The sequence below is a fragment of the Neovison vison genome, chromosome 10, assembly GCF_020171115.1.
Source record: "Neovison vison isolate M4711 chromosome 10, ASM_NN_V1, whole genome shotgun sequence".
Classification (NCBI taxonomy): Eukaryota; Metazoa; Chordata; class Mammalia; order Carnivora; family Mustelidae; genus Neogale; species Neogale vison.
The window spans coordinates 74,997,020-75,011,832 of NC_058100.1; the positions used below are offsets into that span (position 1 = coordinate 74,997,020).

Sequence of the window (14,813 nt, forward strand, 5' to 3'; positions counted from 1 at the left end):
TAAAAAAAATTTTTTTTTAGGAATAAAGAAGCAAAATTTAGAATACTCAGAATCCCTTCTAGGAAAATATTAGAAATTTGTCTAATGGATCTGGAATCCTACAGCATTCCAGAATTATACTGGCAATGGATCCTCTCCAGGAACTTGTTTTAAATATTGAGTGCTTAGCATCTCTTTAGCAACCCCAGCATTCAGTTAACTAATTGAGATATCTCGATCTGGTGGTGATCTCAGAGAATCTGCCACCATAGCTACTACAATTCTGAGAATTTGAAGTGTTTGTCATCATAACTGTGTGCTTGAAACCACATGGATAAATGGAGTTTGATGAGTATGACACAGATTAACACATTACATTCATTTATCTTCTAATACCAAAATGATAATCCTCAAATTATGTATAACTTCACTTGAAACAAAAAGAAGACTTCTGTCAGTTACCAGGTCTCTTCACAAAATTCAGCTTTATTTATTGACTAGCCCATGGATGAAGAAGAAATCAAAGGAGAAGACATGGAGTATATATTTTTTCATAATTGGTAATTTTATTCCTTCATGTGAGACACCTAACACTCAGGATATGGAATTAAAGTATATAATTTTTTTCCCAATTTATTTATTTTCAGAAAAACAGTATTCATTATTTTTTCACCACACCCAGTGCTCCATGCAAGCCGTGCCCTCTATAATACCCACCACCTGGTACCCCAACCTCCCACCCCCCCGCCACTTCAAACCCCTCAGACTGTTTTTCAGTAACTGTGTGGCTCAGTTGGTTGAGCATCAGACTCTTGTTCTCAGCTCAGGTCTTGATCTCAGGGCTGTGAGTTCAAGCCCAGTGTTGGACTCTAAGCTGGGCATGGAGCTTACTTAAAAAAAATACATTAAAAAAGACATTAAGTCTTTTCAATTGAATATTAAGAAAAACATTTTAAATAAAATTTTGTGAGATGGTACTAAAGTAGTGCTGAGAGGGAAATTTTACTATTATATAACTATGATAGAAAAGAGTAGACAGCCTATTGACTCATTGTTTCTGCTTTAAGAAATTAGAAAAAAAACCAAAGAGAACCCAACATATACATAAATTTGAAAATACAGACTGTTTTTAGGGAGATGGTAGAATAGGGTGCTTTATTATTTTCTATTTGATTTATTTGTGCTCTAATTTTTATTATTTCCTCCCTCTAATTTTGGACTTATTTTGTTTTTCCTTTGTTTCTTGAGGTATAATGTTGGGTAGTTTATATAAGATCTTCTATTTTAATGTAGGCATTTGTCATTAAAAACTTCCCTCTTCCCATTGATTTTGCAGCATTTCTAAATTTTGTTACATTGTGTTTTTATTTTCATTTGTCTCAAGATTTTTGTTAAAAAAGATTTTATTTGCAAATATCTTCTCCCATTCCGTGGGTTGCCTCTTTGTTTTTTTGACTGTTTCCTTTGCTGTGCAGAAGCTTTTGATTTTGATGAAGTCCCAGAAGTTTATTTTTGCTTTTGTTTCCTTTGCCTTTGGAGACATATCTTGAAAGAAGTTGCTGTGGCTGATATCAAAGAGATTACTGCCTATGTTCTCCTCTAGGATTCTGATGGATTCCTGTCTCACGTTGGGGTCTTTTATCCATTTTGAGTTGATCTTTGTGTACGGTGTAAGAGAATGGTCGAGTTTCATTCTTCTACATATAGCTGTCCAGTTTTCCCAGCACCACTTATTGAAGAGACTGTCTTTTTTCCACTGTATATTTTTTTCCTGTTTTGTCAAAGATTAATTGACCATAGAGTTGAGGGTCCATATCAGGGCTCTCTACTCTGTTCCACTGGTCTATGTGTCTGTTTTTATGCCAGTACCATGCTGTCTTGGTGATCACAGCTTTGTAATAAAGCTTGAAATCAGGTAAGGTGATGCCGCCAGCTTTATTTTTGTTTTTCAACATTTCCTTAGCGATTCGGGGTCTCTTCTGATTCCATACAAATTTTAGGATTATTTGCTCCAGCTCTTTGAAGAATGGCGGTGGAATTTTGATCGGAATGGCATTAAAAGTATAGATTGCTCTAGGCAGTATAGACATTTTAACAATGTTTATTCTTCGGATCCAAGAGCATGGAATGGTCTTCCATCTATTTGTGTCTTCTTCAATTTCTTTCATGAGTGTTCTGTAGTTCCTTGAGTACAGATCCTTTACCTCTTTGGTTAGGTTTATTCCCAGGTATCTTATGGTTCTTGGTGCTATAGTAAATGGAATCGATTCTCTAATTTCCCTTTCTGTGTTTTCATTGTTAGTGTATAAGAAAGCCACTGATTTCTGCACATTGACTTTGTATCCTGCCACGTTGCTGAATTGCTGTATGAGTTCTAGTAGTTTGGGGGTGGAGTCTTTTGGGTTTTCCATATAAAGAATCATGTCATCTGCGAAGAGAGAGAGTTTGACTTCTTCATTACCAATCTGGATACCTTTTATTTCTCTCTGTTGTCTGATTGCTGTTGCTAGGACTTCTAACACTATGTTGAACAAGAGTGGTGAAAGTGGGCATCCTTGTCTTCTTCCTGATCTCAACGGGAAGGCTGCAAGCTTTTTCCCATTGAGGATGATATTTGCTGTGGGTCTTTCATAGATAGATTTGATGAGGTTCAGGAATGTTCCCTGTATCCCTATACTTTGCAAATGACAGTACAGACAAAAGGTTGATATCCAGGATCTATAATGAACTCCTCAAACTCAACCCACACGAAACAGGCAAACACATCAAAAAATGGGCAGAAGATATGAACAGACACTTCTCCAATCAAGACATACAAATGGCTATCAGACACATGAAAAAATGCTCATCATCATTAGCCCTCAGGGAGATTCAAATTAAAACCACATTGAGATATCACCCTATACCAGTTAGAATGGCTAAAATTAACAAAACAGGAAACAACATGTGTTGGAGAGGATGTGGAGAAAGGGGAACCCTCTTCCACTGTTGGTGGGAATGCAAGTTGGTGTAGCCTCTTTGGAGAACAGTGTGGAGATTCCTCAGGAAATTAAAAATAGAGCTTCCCTATGACCCTGCAATTGCACTCCTGGGTATTTACCCCAAAGACACAGATGTCGTGAAAAGAAGGGCCATCTGTACCCCAATGTTTATAGCAGCAATGGCCACGGTCGCCAAACTGTGGAAAGAACCAAGATGCCCTTCAACGGATGAATGGATAAGGAAGATGTGGTCCATATACACTATGGAGTATTATGCCTCCACCAGAAAGGATGAATACCCAACTTTTGTAGCAACATGGATGGTACTGAAAGAGGTTATGCTGAGTGAAATAAGTCAAGCAGAGAGAGTCAATTATCATATGGTTTCACTTATTTGTGGAGCATAACAAATAGCATGGAGGACGGGGGGCATTGGAGAGGAGTAGGGAATTTGGGTAAATTGGAAGGGGAGGTGAACCATGAGAGACTATGGACTCTAAAAAACAGTTTGAGGGGTTTGAAGTGGCGGGGGGGTGGGAGGTTGGGGTACTAGTGGTGGGTATTACAGAGGGCACGGCTTGCATGGAGCACTGGGTGTGGCGAAAAAATAATGAATAATGTTTTTCTGAAAATAAATAAAATGGGAAAAGAAAACCACATTGAGATATCACCTTACACCAGTTAGAGTGGCCAAAATTAACAAAACAGGAAACAACATGTGTTGGAGAGGATGTCAAGAAAGGGGAACCCTCTTCCACTGTTGGTGAGAATGCAAGTTGGTACAGCCTCTTTGGAGAACAGTGTGGAGATTCCTCAAGAAATTAAAAATAGAGCTTCCCTATGACCCTGCAATTGCACTCCTGGGTATTTACCCCAAGGACACAGATGTCGTGAAAAGAAGGGCCATCTGTACCCCAATATTTATAGCAGCAATGGCCACGTTCGCCAAACTATGGAAAGAACCAAGATGCCCTTCAACAGATGAATGGATAAAGAGGATGTGGTCCATATACACTATGGAGTATTATGCCTCCATCAGAAAGGATGAATACCCAACTTTTTTTTTTCCAATTTATTTATTTTCAGAAAAACAGTATTCATTATTTTTTCAACTTTTGTAGCAACATGGATGGGACTGAAAGAGATTATGCTGAGTGAAAGTCAAGCAGAGAGAGTCAATTATCATATGGTTTCACTTATTTGTGGAGCATAACAAATAGCATGGAGGACAAGGGGCGTTAGAGAGGAGTAGGGAATTTGGGTAAATTGGAAGGGGAGGTGAACCATGAGAGACTATGGACTCTGAAAAACAATCTGAGGGGTTTGAAGTGGCAGGGGGGTGGGAGGTTGGGTTACCAGGTGGTGGGTATTATAGAGGGCACGGCTTGCAAGGAGCACTGGTTGTGGTGAAAAAATAATGAATAATGTTTTACTGAAAATAAATAAATTGAAAAAAAAAGATTTTATTTATGTATTTGACAGAGAGAGGAGACACAGCCAGAGAGGGAACACAAGCAAGGGGAGTGAGGGAGGGAGAAGCAAGCTCCCCACTGAGCAAGGAGCCCAATGTGGGACTCGATCCCAGGACCTTGGGTTCATGACCCAAGCCAAAGGTAGATTCTTTTTTTTTTTTTTAAAAGATTATTTATTTATTTATTTGACAGAGAGAGATCACAAGTAGGCAGAGAGGCAGGCAGAGAGAGAGGAGGAAGCAGGCTCCCTGCTGAGCAGAGAGCCTGATGCGGGACTCGATCCCACGACCCTGAGATCATGACCTGAGCCGAAGGCAGTGGCTTAACCCACTGAGCCACCCAGTAGCCCCTCGTCTTAGGATATTTTAAAAAATTCTCTTGCACTTTCTTCTTTGACCCAATTGATGTTTGAGAGTGTGCTGTTTTCTTTTCATTTGTGAATTTTCTCATTCTTTTTGGTGTTACTGATTTCTAGTTTTACTCCACTGTGGTTGAAAAAGATACTGTATAGAATCTTTCATGTGCAGTTGAGGAGAATGCACTCTTCCACTGTTGGGTGAAAAATTCCATATATATCTTAGGTCCATTTTGTTTATATTGTTGTTCAAATATAGAACTTCTTTCTTGAATTTATGTCTGGGTTTGCTATCTATTATTCAAAGTCGGGTATTGAAATCTTCTAATATTATTGTGTTGCTATCAATCTCCTTTTAGATCTGTCAATATTTGATTTACATATTTAGGAGTTCCAATGTTGCATCCACAATATTGAAAATTGCCATGTTGAAAATAGCTACATCTTCCAGTTTAGACAAAGTCAATTTTTAATTTTTTAAAAAAGATTTATTTATTTGGCAGACAGAAATCACAAGTAGGCAGAGAGGCAGGCAGAGAGAGAAGGAAACAGACCCCACTGAGCAGAGTGCCTGATGCGGGGCTCGATCCCAGTGTTGGGTTCCCCAATGTTGGGTCCCCCAATAATGGGTCCATGATTAAAGGAGTGAGTTTGATACAAAGTGAAAGTCAAGCAAAGTTTTATTTCACACCAAGCATCGAGAATCAAACTGACCATTCGGGACAGTCTCTTACAGAGAGGGCGACCCCTCCCTGCCTCACAGGCTAACTTTTATAGAGCGAAGGCCATGTGGCCTTTTATACAGCCTGGACACACACATGTGGCCAATAAGATTGCAATACACAGAGAAAGCTGCACAGTCATGCTAGGTCACACACGGGTGGCCAATTGCACTACAATTCACCCCATAGTAGCTATTTGAACTAGCCTATCACCTTAGAATAGGTGCCCAAAAGACACCCAAAGGACAGTGCCCATACTCCTTGGTAGCTAGGGGACAGTATGCTCCCCCACTGATTGAATGTCTCCACCTGACCTGACTCATCCTTGTATTTGGGCTTTGTTACCTGGGACTGGTTTCCTGGACTTGCTTTTAAGTATGTCCCCCTGGGGGGGGGGAGCAGAGTCAATTTAGGTTTTACTGCATAAACAACAAAATGGCTGTTCAACCAGGGCGGGGCTGCTCTGGCTGAATAGGCCCTTACACCAGGACCCCAGGACCATGACCCAAACTGAAGGCAGAGGCTCTAACCCACTGAGCCACCCAGGTGCCCCAATTTAAAATTTTTCTGAAAGAAGTATAGCCACTCCAACATTCTTTGGTTGCCATTTACATGAAATGCCTTCTTCCATTCCTTTACTTTTAACCTATTGTGTCTTTAAATCTAAAGTGAGTTCTTGTTTTTTACTTATTCAGGTACTGTATTCCTTTTAATAGGTAAGTTTAATCCATTTACATTTAAAGGAATTATTGATAGGTGAACACTCACTAGTTAACTTTGGCTAATTGTCTTCTGTTTTGCAATTGCTTTTTTCAATATCTTCCACTTTTGATGACTTTCTTTGCCTTATAGTTATTTACTTTTTCTTATCTCCTTATCTTTTGTGTGTCTATTATAGGTTTTCCTTCTTACTTTGTTGAAATATAATTGAAAAAATTGTATATATAAAGTGTACAATAAGATGATTTGATACACATATACATTTGGATATGATTTTAAAAATCACATTAATCACCTCACATACTTATTATTATTATTATTTTGTAGTTGGAATGCTTAATATCTACTCTTTTAACAAATTTCAGCTATGCAATACATTATTACTAACTACAGTCATCATACTGTACCTTAGATCTTCAGATTTATTCATCTTATAACTGAAGGCTTACAGACTTGGACAAACGTCTCATTTCCCTCAACTTCAAGCCCCTGATAATTACCATTCTACTCTCTACTTCTATGATTTTGAACTTTTCTTTCTTCTTTTTTGATTTTATCTACAAGTTTAATCATGAAGTATTTGTCTATCTCTGGCTTATTACGTTTAACATATTGTCCTCTAAGTTTGACCATGTTGTTGTAAATATCAAGATTCTCTTTTATCTCGTGGTTGAATAATATTCCATTGTACATATATATATCTATATATCACATCTTCCTTATCCATTCAACAGCAATGGACACTTAGGTTGTTTCTATATGTTGGCTATTGTGAATCAAGCTATAATGAACACAATGGCACAGATATTTCTTTAAGACACTGATTTCATTTCCTTCAGATATATACCCAGATATGAGAATGCTGTATTATATGGCAGTTCTATTAACTTCTTGGGGAATTCCATACTGTTTTGCATATGCCTATAACATATTGCATTCCCACACAGAGTATACAAGTATTCCCTTTACTCCACATTCTCACCAACATTTGTTATCTCTTGTCTTTTTGGTAAAAGCCATTTTGACAGGTATGAGGTGATAGTTCATTGTGGTTTTGATCTCAATATGTGGTTTTGATACACACACACACACACACACACACACTCAGATCTATGGTTTGCAAATATTTTCTCCCATTCCATTCATTTCCTTTTCATTTTTTTGATTTGCTGAGTACAAATCTTTTCACTTGATATAGCTTTATTTATTTCAGCTTTGCTGTCTGTGCTTTGATATCATGTTCAAAAAATATAATTACCAAGACCAATGTCAAGAAGATACGTATCTTCTAGGACTTCTATAGTTTCAAGTCATGGTTAAGTCTTTAATTCATCTAGAGTTAATTTTCATTAGTGTTTTAATATTGTGTTTTCTTTCTTTCTTTCTTTTTTTCTTTGGCTTGTGGATATCCAGCTTTCCCAACACTATTTACTGAAGATTTTACTTTCTTCATGTGTGTTCTTGGCTCTCTTGTCAAATTTTAAATAAGGATATATCTGTGAGTTTATTTCTGGCTTCTATTTTTATTCTGTTGATCAGCCAATAAGATATCATCTTCATTTTAATCACTTTATAATATAGTTTGAAATTAGGAAGCATAATGCTTTCAGCTTTGCTCTTCATTTCCTTCATCTTAGCTTTTCTTTCTCAAGATTGCTTTGGCTCTTTGGGAGTCTTTGTGGTTCCATGTAAATTTTAGGATTATTTATTCTACTTCTGTGAAAAATGCCAGTGCTATCTTGACAAGAATTGTGTCTATTAATAGCTTTGGGTAGTATGCATATTTTAACAATATTAATTCATCTAATCCATGAACATAGACTATCTTTCCATTTATTTATATCTTCTTCAACTTATTTCATCATTGTCTTATTGGTTTCAGGATACAAGTCTTTCATCTCTTTAGACAGATTTATTCCTAGGTATCTTATTTTTATGCTATTGTAAATAGTGCTTAAAAAAAGATTTTATTTATTTATTTGATAGAGAGAAAGATATCACAAGTAGGCAGAGAGGCAGGCAGAGAGAGAGGAGGAAGCAGGCTCCCCGCTGAGCAGAGAGCCCGATGTGGGGTTCGATTCCACGACCCTGGGATCATAACCCCAGCCAAAGGCAGAGGTTTTAACCCACTGAGCCACCCGGTGCCCCGTAAATGGTACTGTTTTTAAAATTTCTTTCCGATAGTTCATTATTCGTTACACAGCAGATTTTTGTGTATTGATTTTGTATCCTGCAAATTTATTGACTTCATTTATTAATTATTACTTTTTCTTTTTTTGGTGGAGTCTTTGGGTTTTCTCTATATATGTCATCTACAAACAGAGATAATTCTATTTATCTTTCATTTTGGAAAGCTTCATACACCTGAAGCTCATATAACACTATATGTTAACCAACTGACATTAAAATAAAAACTTAAATACATACATACATTCAATCTAGAAAAAAAATAGACTGACACCAGCAAGATGCCAGAATACAAATTTCTATTTTTCCAGTCAAAGAACACCAATTTTGACAATCACACACAGACAACAGCATCTTTCTGGGAATTTTGGAATCTAGCAGAAGTTTCAGCACACCGGTATGGCAAGAAGATCCAAGAGTGGGTGCATTGAAGTGGGTGAGAGGAACAGTTTTAATGATCTGAGTCACTCCTCCCCCAAAACTGGCACAGTTCAGTGCCAGGAAAGACCCATTCAGCCTGCAACTTCTCCACTGGGACAAAGGGTGTATGAGTTAGAGTCTGGCTTCCTCAGCTGTGTGGGTCTCTGACCAAAAGACCCATTTCTTTCTCACCACATCCAGAAAACTCAGGTGATCTTCATGACTGATGGGATTGGGGAAGGCTTGGAGCACAGCAATCAAGCCTCAGAAGTCATCAAGGGACAAAGATCCTATTAACTTCTTCACACTAACCACTGGGGATGACTGGCCTGCTGATCCTCCTCACCTAATAGCACCCCCAACATTCTGCACACCCACTATCCGTTGGTCAGCTCCTTGTGTATGCCCCAAAGGTAGTGAAAGCAGCAATTTTTAGATGCCTAGTGAGCATACCTAGAAGGCCAAACTGACCCCACAGGAATGGCAGAAAGCACATAGTTGAGCATTCAGCTTTGCACCCAGCAAACACGAAGCTGTCAGGACCCTGACTGGCTTTGCAGGGTTGAAAGAAGGCATACAATCCAAGAATACCCCCCCCAACAAATTGTAGCTAAACATAGGGAGCAGATGTATCCATTAAAATGTTCTTTAAAAAGCCTCAGATCCCTAACAGGTGTGACAGAAAGTATTTCTCTCCCAAGTCTCTCTAGTTCCAGGAAAGACTAAAGGGAGTAGGAGCTTCTTCAAAGATGAAGACAGCAAGGCAAGACTTTAAGGGACATGAAAAATCAAGGAAGCATGACACCACCAAAGGAAGACAATAATATTCCAGTAACTTACCCCCAAAAATGAAGGTCTATGATTTTTTCTGATAAAGAATTCAAAGTAGTAGTTTTAAGGAAGCTCAGTGAGCTATAAGAAAACACAGAAAGAGAATTCAAAGAAATCAGGAAAACGATGAAATAGAAATCATGAAAGGAACCAAACTTAAATTCTGTAACTGAAGAATACAATGAATGAAATTAAAAATACAACAGAGGACTTCAGCTAGCAGGAGATCAGCTAGAGAGCTTATCTAAAGATTGCAAACACCTGCAAATCCATCAGCAGATCGAAGAGAAGAACAGCAATTCTAGAAACAGAAAAACAACCACTTTCTGAAAGGTAGGACTGGCGGGGGAGGGGCCAGCTCCCGGCAAGCAGCAGAGCAACGGAGCACAAAATCAGGACCTTTAAAAGTCTGTTCCGCTGAGGGACATCGCTCCAGAGGCTAAACCGAGGTGAAGCCCACACAGGGTCAGCGTGGCCTCAGGTCTCGCAGGGTCACAGAAGGATCTGGGGTGTCTGAGTGCTGCAGAGCTTGCGGATATTGGAACGGGAAAGCCGGCTGCAGAGATAGAGCCAACAGTAAGCTCACAGCTCGGTGTTGCCTTGAACCGGTCGCAGGATCAGTGAGCTCGGAGCGTGGCCGGAGGTTAGGCAGACTGGAGTTACTAGGAGCTGTTCGCTGAGGGCGCACTGGGGAGCGGGCCCCGGGCTCTCGGCTCCTCCAGGCCGGAGACCAGGAGGCCGCCATTTGTATTCCTGTCCTCTGGAACTCTACGGAAAGCGCTCAGGGAACAAAAGCTCCTGAAAGCGGGGGGGACAAGATGGCGGGGTAGTAGGAAGAGGCGTCTTTTCAGCCAGTACCCCAAAGTGAGCTGATTACCTACCAAAGAACTCCGATCACCCATGAAATCAGCCTGAGATCAGAATTATACACGTCTGGATCACTACAGGGGCAGAAGACGCCAGTGAGCAGGTAAAGCGGCATGGGAACAGCGGACTGATATCGGAAGATAAACAAAAGGGGGAGGGAGCCACCAGTGGCGACCAGTGGGAAAGTAATACCCCAATCCGAGCCAGAGCGCCCTGTGTCTGGGGACCAGCAGTAACCCGGAGACTGATTGAAAGCACTCCAAAAGAGCAAAGGATCGTGGGGGGAAATTGTGGGAATTGGAGCGGCTAGGGAGAGGGGCTTAAGTCCCCGGTCCCAGACGGCCTCCCCGGTGCTGAGGCAGAGAGAGTGCGGCGGAGAAACCGCTCCTGGTCCCTAAGCCGCCAGCGCGCCCCAGAGCGCGTGGGTTCCGGCTTCTGTGAGGGGATGGGAGCCGCGCCGGTCTGCGGAACGCGCACTAGCCCTACCACAAAGCTTGAGATACACGCGCACGTCCCTCACTCTCCCCTGAATTACTGAGGCCCGGCGGGCGCTCCTTGACCCGCGCCATTGTTTCAAAGCCTAAGCCACGCGCGGCGCGCGAAACTCTTCCCCGGACAGAGGCGCGCAAAAGCCCAGCCTGGGGCTCACGGACCCGCGCCCCGTTCTCAGTGCCCCAGACGCACGCCCAACCCATAGCCGCCTCTGAAAAGAGGTGCGCGCAAGCCGGGCACTCCCAGCCCGGGCTGGCGGCAAAATCTCAGTGTGCGATCGCTGCTTGGAACCTTTCTGGCGGTCCGGAGCTCCCAGACAGCCGCCACTGCCTTGGCTTTGGGGACGAGCAAAAAATCCTGTGCCCCCAGGGTCTGCACCTTGGAACCTGAGCTGCCAGCGGCCAAGGGGGAATTTATTCAGCTTCTGCACCCAGACTGAGGCTTCTCTCTGAGACGGAGATCAGGGTGTGGTTTGATTTCTTCTAATACTACAAAAACCATCAAAGGCGGTCAAGGTGAGAGGGACAAAAGTGAACAAGCAAAAAAACCGCCAGAGAACAAAAGCCTGAAAAAAAACCAGTTTCCCCAGAGCCCACCCCCTTGAGGGGGGCAGGGGGACTCAACTCAGGAAACATCATTGACTGACAACCCACGTGGCAGGCCCCTCCCCCAGAAAACAAACCAAGAAAGAAAGAAAAAAAAAAAGGACTACAAGAGAACCACCACTACTTCATAGGAAAACTTGTATTGTTCACTCATTTCCACTATTCCGGTTCATATTTTTTTATTTTATTTTATTATTATTATTATATTTTTTTTACACATAGGTAATTTTTTTAACCTATTTACCATCACAGTGAGCTGTACAGTACATCAAATTCCATAATACCTTTCTAACCTGAACTTTTTGATACATACACTTAAATTTTTCTTTTGCATTTTTATTTTTTGAATTCCCTTTTTAAAAAAATTTTTAGCTTAGTTTAGTCTATATATTCCTTTTTATTTTTATCCTCTAATATCCATATAGAGTTAACTTCAAAGTAATCCCCGTTACCCAATCAATAATACCCCTATAGGTAAACAATTTTTAATCCCCTTTATCTTAGGAAAGTTGAGTCCTTTAACAAAGACATCAAGATACATCCAGGAAGAATCAAAACAACCTTCCTCGCACACACTGAGAATTTATAAGAACTCTCCCATCTTCTTCCACCAGTTTTTCTGTGTTTTTTGTGTTTGTCCTGATAGCATATAAATTTTACACTTGTGGTTCTTTTTGACGAGGTTCTTTCTTTATTTGCATATATATATATATATATATATATATTTTTTTTTCTTTTTTTCTCTTGCCATATAATTGTATCAGTCTTTTTATCTCTTTTTGTTTGTCTACTTCATAAATCTTACCTTGGGGCCCATCAGGGCTGAAACTTCTCTTTCATCTTCCCTTTCTTTCCTGTCTCTCTCTCTCTCCCTCTTTTTTCTTTTTTGTTTTTCTTTTTCTTCTTTTCCTCTTTTTCTTTTCTTTTCTCTCTCATTTGGGTGGGGAATCCTGATTGCTCAGAAGTGTTCCAGGGTGCACCTTGACTGCACCAGAGTTGATACATCCAGCTACATCTGTTCAGTCTTCTCCCACCAAAATGACTAGGAGGAGGAATGCCCAACAGAAGAAAAATACAGAGGATGGACCTTCTGCAGCAGAGCTAACAGCTATCAACATAGACAATATGTTGGAAAGAGAATTCAGGCTAACAATTATCCAGGCAATAGCTAGGTTGGAGAAAGCCATGGATGACCAAACAGAATTGATTAGGGCCGAACTGAAAGCGACCAGACAGGATGTTCACAATGTTAGGGCGGAGCTTAAAGCTACCAGGGAGGAGGTCCACAATGCTCTCAATGAGTTCCAATCCAATCTAAATTCTCTCAAAGCTAGGGTAACTGAGACAGAAGATAGAATTAGTGATCTGGAAGACAAACAGATAGAAAGTATCAGGAACAAGCCTGGAACAAACAGCTTAGATCCCACGAGAGCAGAATCAGTGAAATAAATGATGCCATGAAGCATTCCAACGTCAGAATTATTGGAATTCCTGAAGGGGAGGAGAAAGAAAGAAGTCTAGAAGATATCGTGGAACAAGTCCTTCATGAAAATATTCCGAATCTCGCGAATGAAACCAGTGTTCATGTACTAGAGGCTGAACGGTCTCCACCCAAGATTATACACTCTAAAAAAACATAACGACACCTGATAGTCAAATTGAGAAATTATAATTGTAGGTATAATCTCTTGAAAGCCGCCAGGGCAAAGAGGCTCCTTACTTAAGGAGGGAAGCCCATCAGAGTAACGTCAGACCTGTCCACAGAGACCTGGCAAGCCAGAAGAGGCTGGCAAGATATATTCAGGGCACTAAATGAGAAGAACATGCAGCCAAGAATACTTTATCCAGCAAGACTGACATTCAAAATGGATGGAGAGATAAAGAGTTTCCAAGACCGGCAAGGCTTAAAAGACTATGCACCCACCAAGCTGATGCTGCAGGAAGTATTAAGGGGGGTCCTATAAAAGAGGAAAATTCCCAAGAATAGCGTTGAACATAAATATAGAGACAGTCTACAGAAAGAAAGACTTCAAAGATAACACGATGTCAATAAAAACGTATCTATCAATAATCACTCTCAATGTGAATGGCCTAAATGCACCCATAAAATGGCACAGGGTTGCAGATTGGATAAAACGACAGGACCCATCCATATGCTGTCTACAAGAGACCCATTTTGAACCTAAAGATACACGCAGACTGAAAGTGAAGGGGTGGAGAAGCATCTTTCATGCCAATGGGACTCAAAAGAAGGCTGGGGTAGCGATTCTCATATCAGATAAATTAGACTTCAAACTAAAGACTGTAGTCAGAGATACAGAAGGACACTACATAATCCTTAAAGGGACTATCCACCAAGATGATCTAACAATTGTAAATATCTATGCTCCCAATATGGGAGCAGCCAATTACTTAAGAAAACTGTTAATCAAGATAAAGAGTCATATTGATATGAATACACTAATCGTAGGAGATCTTAACATGCCTCTTTCAGAATTAGACAGATCATCGAAGCAGAAAATCAATAAAGAAATAAGAGCATTGAATGACACATTGGACCAGATGGACCTCATAGATATATACAGAACATTCCACCCTAAAACAGCAGAATACTCATTCTTCTCAAGTGCACACGGAACCTTCTCCAGAATAGACCACATACTGGGTCACAAATCAGGACTCAGCCGATACCAAAAGACTGAGATGATTCCCTGCATATTCTCAGATCACAATGCTTTGAAACTGGAGCTCAATCACAAGGAAAAGTTCCGAAGGAACTCAAACACCTGGAAGCTAAAGACCACCTTGCTTAAGAATGCTTGGATCAACCAGGAGATCAAAGAAGAACTGAAACAATTCATGGAAACCAATGAGAATGAAGACACTTCGGTCCAAAACCTATGGGATACAGCAAAGGCGGTCCTAAGGGGAAAATATATAGCCATCCAAGCCTTGCTCAAAAGAATGGAAAAATCCAGAACACACCAGCTGTCTCTACACCTTAAAGAACTGGAGGATCAACAACAAATCAAACCAACTCCACACATAAGAAGGGAAAATATCAAGATTAGAGCTGAGATCAATGAGGGAGAAACCAGAGATACAGTAGAACGTATCAATGAAACTAGAAGCTGGTTTTTTGAAAGAATCAATAAGATCGATAAGCCACTGGCTACACTAAT

General features: G+C 40.5%; 1 protein-coding gene across 2 annotated transcripts in view; it reads right to left on the bottom strand.

Annotated features, from left to right (window-relative positions):
- The window catches only part of LOC122918866 (complement factor H-like), a 106,734-nt gene that overhangs the window by 28,821 nt on the left and 63,100 nt on the right, over positions 1 to 14,813 (bottom strand). The gene's annotated exons all lie outside the window — the stretch shown is intronic.